We start from the raw sequence: 7,957 nt of genomic DNA on the forward strand, positions 1-7,957 counted from the left end.
GCTAAAAAAATTATTGTCTAATTTAGTATTTTGAATTGAATTTTGTAATATATAATTGTTGATATAATTAAAAATTATATTTTAGAAAAAAATTTGAAGCATTAGTAGGTCAGTTTGAAAGTTATAATTAAACTTACAAACATCATATGACCATTTTATTTTAAGCATTGTCATAAGATTTATTGTATTAGAGTTTTGAAACGGTTAAATATGAATTACTATTTTTTAATTAAACAGAGTTATTTATAATTTAGTGAAATATATAAATGTGTTTTCTTATAGATTTTATGGATGGATGGTTACACATTATAGTGAAATGAATATTAAAAGTGTTAGATGGTTATATTTTGAAGAGTGTCACATCAAATTTTAATTGATGTGGCAGGTTAGATGATGATTTGTCAATAAAATAACTCACGCCAAAGATTTTGTGGTATGAACTATTTGAAAAATGAAAAACTAATATAGTTTTTATCTGAAAAGCTTCAATATTACTCAGTGGATGTCCTCAATTATATGCTTGACTCGGAAGTGGGTTAGTGCCCATACTCCATGTTTTATTTTTTCTGTGGTTTACTAGGACTATGACCATGTAAAATGGCTAGGAATTTAATAGTGTGTTGTGTAACACCTGAGGCCGAAGAGGGCATGGAAGTGGTTGTAATATCCGAGGCCTAAGAGGCTGGGGAGTGGTCGTCCTAACTTACACTGGAATGGGACGATATTAAGGTTTTGTATGTATGTGACTACATGGTTGAAGGAATGCATTTGACGGTTGATTGCTACTACATATACAAATAAGATGCATCTTCTCTTAGGTAGAATAACAAATAAGAACTCCATAGTTAAGTGTGTTTGACTTGGAGTAGTATTTAGAAGGGTGATCTTCTTGGAAATTTTCCTCAAAAGTGTATGAGTGAATACCAAGCATGCTGAAAAGACCCGTGTTGGTTTGTGGAGTCGGTCGGTAATCCCTAAAGTAGTAAGGGGTATTACGTGTAGGGTGGGTAGTTGTTGTCCTTTGCTTTATGTTTTATGCAACTAGTCAAGTCTTTCTTCTTTCAGCTTTCTCTCTCTGAAGTTCTGATGTGTTCTTCGATTAAAGATTGTTCAGATAGGTAATCTACGTTGACTTTTGTTTTTTTTCCTTCTAGCTGATTTGTGGTTTTTGTTTTTGTGTTATTTGTCATCTTAAGTTTTAGTCAAGATTTGTTGTACTATTAAAAAAAGTTGATTGCATAAGAATACTAAGCCTTGGATGACATCCTTGGTTGAAATGAAATTTGACAATAAAGAATATGAACTCCTTCAATAATAAATAATAATTTAATTTTAATAGAAGAAGGGTGACATATATATGAAATAGTTCTAATACATATGTCGATTTAATTCTTTCCAAAGGACTAAAAACCTAATGATCAACATCATTTGCATTATATGGATTATTTGTCTAGTACTCTTGAAATTAAAAACTACAAAATATTGATCAATCGGATTTAAAGGACCCGAATGATTTGGAGGTGGTCCATAAGCTTCACAAAAAAGAGCATTTCCTTTAGTTATAGGGTTGACATTAGAACATACAACGTTTGTTGATTTTCCATTAAATTTGAGAACCACTCCCTCGCACGGTACACCACTACTGCATTTAAGAACCACTCCCTCTTTTGCTTTTATAGTTCCATGAATGTTATTGAATGAAACCTTGCTTATCTTTATTTTTTATGGATTTTACACCATACAACAAATGAACAAAATATTTTTCTTTTTTGAAATAATTATTAACAAACATGTGGTAAGATTATGAAATAAAGATGATTACTTGTTTGTCGTAGTGATGCCATGGACAATACTCTTAGTCAACGGTGATAGAGATTGTGACACAAACCATGGTTATATCTTAAAAATGCATACAATATAACTATAATTAATATAAAATTTTCCATAAAAAATAATAATTTAATTTTATTAAAAGAAGGGTGACATATACATGACAGTATTTCTAATACATAAGTCGAGTTATTTATTTCTAAAAGACTAAACTACTAATAATCAACACCCTCTGCATTATAGGGATGGTTGTCTAGTACTCTTGAAATTAAAAAGTACAAAAAATTGATCAATCGGATTCGTCGAGTTTAGAGGACCCCGAGGATTTGGAAGATCAGGAGGGAAGTGGTTTATAAGGTTCACAAATAGGAGGATTTCCTTTAATTATAGGTTTGACATTAGAACATACAAATTTTGCTGGTTTTCCATTAAATTTGAGATCAATATTACTCAACTCCACACCATCGCACGGTACACCACTACTTCATATTAGAACCACTCCCTCATCTGCTTTTGTAGTTCCATGAATGTTCTTGAATGAAACCTTGCTTATCTTTATTTTTGATGGAATCTACACCATGCAAGAAAATATAAGTCATTTAAACTATACCTACATAATTAACCATCTTCAAAATTTATAGTGATGATTACCTTTTTGTTGCACGTGTTCCATGGACAATACTCTTGGTCAATGATGATAGGGTTCCTGACACTAACCATGGTAACATCTTCAAAATTCATATCAGTAATAGTAATTGTTCCTGGTCCAGTTGGCCAAGTTTTAATCATCAAACCATTATCAGTATCTGATATAGTACAATTCTTAACTATAAGACCTTCTACGTTATCTTCTTTTGTAAACCTTCCAAGGTTTCGAACACTAATACCATGACCAGGTCCACATTTCACATTTTGTACTAGTACTTTTCTACTACCATCACCCAATGAAACACAATCATCTCCAGTAGCAATGTCGATATTAAGAATTTTAACATCAGTTGATTTTCCCAAATGAACTCCATCGGTGTTTGTACTGTCAGCAGGAGCACTAATTTTGACAGCATCCAATGTGATATTTTCGCAGCCGTAAATCATAAAATGGAAATTTTTGCTGTCCTTAGATGTAATTCCAGTGACGACGGAGTTGTTAACAAAATAAAAACCCAATTTCTGTTGAAATTCAACCAATAAAATCAATTATGAAATGATTATTAAACAAGTGTTATAATGATTTGATTTAATGATTAATAATTACCTGGGAAACTTTTTGGTTAACATTATGATTTTTGCTCCAAGCAGCTGAAGATTGTTTCCAAGTAGCTGCGCCTTGACCATCAAAAACTCCATTTCCTGATATGGTTAAATGGTCCATAGTTCCAAACCTGATCCATTGATCACTTTTTGGCATACTATTTATGTCTGAAGGTGCTTGAAATATGCCATCAACTTGAACCTCAATTGGAGCCTTGTCATAATATTTTTTGTACTATAGTTATAAAACGGTTAAATATAAATTATTATTATTTCATTAACAAAATTATTTACAATTCTAGTGGAATATTTAAATGCAGTTTTTTAATATATAGTAGAAAATCTATATGTTAAGGATTATATATAGTAGCTAAAAAAATTATTGTCTAATTTTCTATTTTGAATAGAATTTTGTAATATGTAATTGTTGATATAATTAAAAATTATATTTTAGAAACAAATTTGAAGCATTAGTACGTCAGTTTAAAAGTTATAATTAAACTTACAAACATCATATGACCATTTTATTTTAAGGATTCTCATAAGATTTATTGTATTAGAGTTTTAAAACGGTTAAATATGAATTATTATTTTTTCATTAAACAGAGTTATTTATAGTATAGTGAAATATATAAATGTGTTTTTTTTTTATATTTTATGGATGGATGGTTACACATTATAGTGAAATTTATATTAAAAGTTTTAGATGGTTACATTTTGAAGAGTGTCACATCAAATTTTAATTGATGTGGCAGGTTAGACGATGATTTGTCAATAAAATAACTTACGGCAAAGATTTTATGGTATGAGCTATTTGAAAAATGAAAAACTAATATATTTTTTTATCTGAAAAGCTTCAAAATTACTCGGTAGATGTCTTCAAGTGTACGCTTGACTCAGAAGTGGGTTAGTGCCCATACTCCATGTTTTATTTTTTCTGTGGTTTACTAGGACTATGACCATGTAAAATGGATAGGAATTTAATAGTGTGTTGTGTAACACCTGAGGCCGAAGAGGGAATGAAAGTGGTTGTAATATCCGAGGCCTAAGAGGCTGGGGAGTGGTCGTCCTAACTTACACTGGAATGGGAGGATATTAAGGTTTTGTATGTTTGTGACTACATGGTTGAAGGAATGCTTTTAACAGTTGATTGCTACTACATATACCAATAAGATGCATCTTCTCTTAGGTAGACTAACAAATAAGAATTCCATAGTTAAGTGTGTTTGACTTGGAGTAGTATTTAGAAGGGTGATCTTCTTAGAAATTTTCCTCGAAAGGGGTATTACATGTAGGGTGGATAGTTGTTGTCAGTCGGTAATCCCTAAAGTAGTAAGGGGTATTACATGTAGGGTGGATAGTTGTTGTCCTTTGCTTTGTGTTTTATGCAACTAGTCCCGTCTTTCTTCTTTCAGCTTTCTCTCTCTGAAGTTCTGATGTGTTCATCGATTCAAGATTGTTCAGACAGTTAATCTGCGTTGACTTTTGTTTTTTTTTCTTCTAGCTGATTTGTTGTTTTCCTTTTTGTTTTATTTGTCTTCTTAAGTTTTAGTCAAGATTTTTTGTACTATTAAAAAAAGTTGATTGCATAAGAATACTAAGCCTTGGCTGACATCCTTGGTTGAAATGAAATTTAACAATAAAAAATATGATCTCCTTCAATAATAAATAATAATTTAATTTTAATAGAAGAAGGGTGACATATATATGACAATACTTCTAATACATATGTCGATTTATTTCTATCCAAAGGACTAAACTACTAATGATAAACATCATCGGCATTATAGGGATTATTTGTCTAGTACTCTTGAAATTAAAAACTACAAAATATTGATCAACCGGATTTAAAGGACCCGAATGATTTGGAGGTGGTCCATAAGCTTCACAAAAAAGAGCATTTACTTTAATTATATGGTTGACATTAGAACATACAACGTTTGTTGGTTTTCCATTAAATTTGAGAACCACTCCCTCGCACGGTACCCCACTACTGCATTTAAGAACCACTCCCTCTTTTGCTTTTGCAGTTCCATGAATGTTATTGAATGAAACCTTGCTTATCTTTATTTTCTATGGATTTTACACCATACAACAAATGAACAAAATATTTATCTTTTTGAAATAATTTTAAACAAACATGTGGTAAGATTATGAAATAATGATGATTACCTATTTGTCGTAGTGATGCCATGAACACTCTATAACAGAATGTTCCCAGGGTGTAATGAATATGGTATTCTCCATATCCTCGGGTTCCATCTTGATCTGGTTATATCCCAAAAGTCCTTCCATAAACGAGGAGACTTTGAATTTAGCAGTATTGTCTACCAACATATCAATGTGTTGCAGAGGGAAATCATCTTTCAGATTGGCTTTATTCAAATCTCTATAATCGACACACATGCGGACTTTTACATCTTTCTTTGGCACAGGCACAATGTTGGCTACCCATTGCGGATACTCAGCGATCACAAGGAAACTGACATCAATCTGCTTCTGCACTTCCTCTTTGATCTTCACAGCCATATCAGGATGCGTTCTTCTCAACTTCTGCTTGACTGGAGGGCATTCTGGCTTCAACGAAAATCTATGCTCCACAATCTCAGAATCCAACCCAGGAATGTCTTGATAGGACCAAGCAAACACATCTGAATACTCTCGAAGAAGATCAATCAACCCCTTCTTAGCATCTGGACACAGTCGAGACCCAATCTTGACTTCCTTTACATCATCTTCGGAACCCAAGTTGACTAGCTCAATCTGTTCTTCAAATGGTTGAATAATCTTTTCATCTTGCTCAAGAAGACGAGACAATTCCTCACTCACTTCTATATCACTTTCCTCCTCGGCTTCAAACACAGGGAACTCAAAATTTGGAGAAGGAGAATGATCATTGTATTCAATGGGGTTAGGAACCGACCTGCATAATAATTTGATATTTTGATTTTAGAGAAGTGAATTGGTGACCAAATATTATGCAGATGGATAATTATATTGTTTAATTGTGTTTTTTGTGATTACCATTTTCAGAATAAAGGAAAAAAGTAAAAATATACATCAAAGATGTGGATGAATAGAATTAATTTTATTGATGATCAATTTAAAACGCCCAACAATGTTTACTCTCCCTTAGGCATAAAAGAAGGATTTTCAAAATATAAAAGTAATTACTTATATCGGTGCAAAATAATAGGAATATCAACGACAGTTCAATTGTTACACGTCTTTCCATGCGCCACAAAGTTGGTGCAGTCTTCCTCTTCATTATCCTCTACCGCAACAGCTAAGTGTTGTTCATTGCCATGAATGAACCCTCCGCTACGGAAGCTAAGTTGCATATCTTCAGATCTAACGGCCAACGAGCCCTTCTGGAACCCCAAACCAGTTCTTCCTTTGTTGTCGGCGACCTCTACCCCGCGCCCCTATGAATCAACAACACCTTCTTCAACAATCTTCTGTGCATCTTTCAGAGAGGACATAGGTGCCCCAACTCTCTTCTCAACAGTAATGGATAAGTCTTAGAACAAAGTTCCAACCTCATCCTAAGCTTCAACATACGAGAAAGATGACAGATGGCTAACCAACAATGCCTTTTCTCCACCCACAATTACCAGCTTGTCATTCTTCACAAATTTGAGTTTCTGATGCAGAGTGGAAGTAACAGCCCCTGCCTCGTGAATCCATGGCCTTCCTAATAGCTGTAGGCCGGGTGAATATCCATTACCTGAAAAGTAATCTGAAAATCACGCGGACCTATCTTGACTGGAAGGTCCACTTCTCCAATAACTGTTTTGCGTGAGCCATCAAAGGCTTTGACAATTACTCCATTGTACCTCATGGGAGCTCCTTGATAAGATAACTTTGACAATGTTGACTTCGGAAGCACATTGAGTGACGAACTGGTGTCAACGAGCACGTTTGACAAAGCATCTTCCTTGCAATTCATTGAAATATGCGAAGCCAGATTGTGATTTCTTCCCTCCTCAGGGAGTTCTTCGTCGCAAAAGCTTAGATTATTGCATGAAGTGATGTTAGCCACAATGTGATCAAATTGATCCATAGTAACATCCTTCTCCATATATGCTTGTTCAAGAACTCTCTAGAGTGCTTCTCTGTGCGCTTCAGAATTCAAAAGCAGAGACAACACAAAAATCTTTGAGGGGGTTTGGAGCAGCTGCTCAACCATATTAAATTCACACCTCTTAATCAGTCGTAGTGCCTCATCATCATCATTGGCTTTCAAATTGTTGGATTCACCAGACTTATCCTTTGAACAACCAACCGGATCTACATTAGGTAACTCCACCTTCTTACCAACAATTGTTTCTTCTTACTTTCCGGGAACACCGATCCAAAAACTCGACCACTACGGGTCACCATCGTAACATCTACAATGCTCACCACTAAACTAGTCATAGGCAACGGGACCTCGTGACCATTCTTTATCATGGTAGCAATGTATTGATACAATACAACCTTATCAGATGCATTAAGGACTGGGCCCGCTAACCGTATTATCAACTGTGAAACTGATCTATTACTGACGTTCTTGTTACTGTTGTTATCATACTGAATTACAATCTCTCTTGTTGCTTTAAGACGGGCACTATGACATTGACGTCGTCATCTACATGACGGGATTCACAAATTTGAATCATGCATTCATCCATCAGACACTGGATGTCCCTTTTCACAACAAGACACCCTCTTAGGTTCACGCTACAAATATCACAACCATCGTGATCATGTTCACAGTCACTAACCATACAGATGTCCTTGTGTATTTGCACCAAGGATCCACGGATAAAACGCACATCAAAAACTTTGTACTCACGAGGACAACCGTCCACCATATTAACTAAAGAGTTCCCAT

The 7,957-nt window shown here is 34.3% G+C and overlaps 1 pseudogene; it reads right to left on the reverse strand.

Moving 5' to 3' along the window:
* Positions 1-2,164: 2,164 nt before the first annotated feature.
* On the reverse strand, positions 2,165-7,533 carry LOC127090961 (polygalacturonase-like; annotated as a pseudogene).
* Positions 7,534-7,957: the final 424 nt, after the last annotated feature.

The sequence above is a fragment of the Lathyrus oleraceus genome, chromosome 1, assembly GCF_024323335.1.
Source record: "Lathyrus oleraceus cultivar Zhongwan6 chromosome 1, CAAS_Psat_ZW6_1.0, whole genome shotgun sequence".
NCBI lineage: Eukaryota > Viridiplantae > Streptophyta > Magnoliopsida > Fabales > Fabaceae > Lathyrus > Lathyrus oleraceus.